Here is a 1307-nt window from a genome sequence, read left to right on the forward strand (position 1 = left end):
GTAATCAGTGCCAGAAATTTGTAGAAGTGTATCGTTTATAATATCTAATTATGCTTATGCTAGATGAATAGTAGAATGTGAAGTCCTATTCCATAATATAGGTTCTATTTGTTAAATCTTTAAGTTTTGAACCATCCTGGTACATATAGATGTATATATATATGATAAAGAGATAGGAATATAGTTATGGATGTAGATAGATGCAGATGTATACATAAAGAGGTACAAATACTGTACAGATATGAAGGAAAAACAGATATAGACACGGTTATGATATGGTCATAAATGTGGAGATACAGATAGATGTTTGGACTAGGTTGATGCCTTCTAACTACTACAGTACGGATTCAGATGCCCAGGACAATTAAAAACAGGTAAGTAGCACTGTCGAACAGTTTATTTCACTTTATCTATATCTACAAATAAAATAAAATGATGGCTGAGATTTGCTCTGAAATATTATGGGAGGGGAAAGAGGTGAGGCATAGATTGACTAAGCCTATTTTTGAGCTGATAGTTGTTGAAGCTAGGTGATGGATATATGGATGCCTATTATACTAAATTGTCTACTTTTATATTTGTTGAAATGTTTTCTGCAATTAAGTTTTTAAAAAATGAAAGCTTATTTCTGCCCCAGAGTGCTACATACTAAAATAGTGTCTTCTTAGCTGCTAAACTGCATAGTGGAGATTATTAAGTCAGAGAAGGTTCAAGGGGAATGTCAAAGAAGGGATGAGTCAGGAAGCAGGATATCGAAGGGTGGGTACAGTTTGCATTGGCAGAGGAGTTGGGAGGACATCCTGGCAAGGGAAAACAATAGGGAAAGGAAAAGAAAGAGGAGGTATCTTTGTTGAACGATAAAAAATTCTAGTTTAAGGGTAATGGATGAGTGATAAAAATATTGAATTAGGAAGATAGCTCTGGATTGTGAAAAATCCTCAAATTCTAAAGGATTCAATTTCATATTTGTATAGTGAGACACGGGAACCCATTGATGGTTTCCGAGAAGAGTAATAATGCGAAGAAATCTATTTTAAGGGAGATTAATCTGTGTAAGACGATGAAGAGTGGATAGACTAACAGCTGGAAGTCCTATTAAAAAGCCTTGTCAGTAGTCCCAGGGATGATACAATAAAGACATAACTGGTGTGGTCGTTCTAAAAAGAACGAATAGGTAAGAGAAAGTACTTGAGGCAAGACTTAAACAGTTCAGTGACTGTCCAGAGGAGAAGCAAAGAAATGTTCATTGCAGCTAAGTAAAGACGACAGTAAAGGAAATCAAGATTTTACTTTTAATAAAAGAACTT

This window comes from Propithecus coquereli, unplaced genomic scaffold (genome assembly GCF_000956105.1).
Source record: "Propithecus coquereli isolate 6110/MARCELLA unplaced genomic scaffold, Pcoq_1.0 Scaffold5, whole genome shotgun sequence".
In the NCBI taxonomy this organism is placed as follows: Eukaryota; Metazoa; Chordata; class Mammalia; order Primates; family Indriidae; genus Propithecus; species Propithecus coquereli.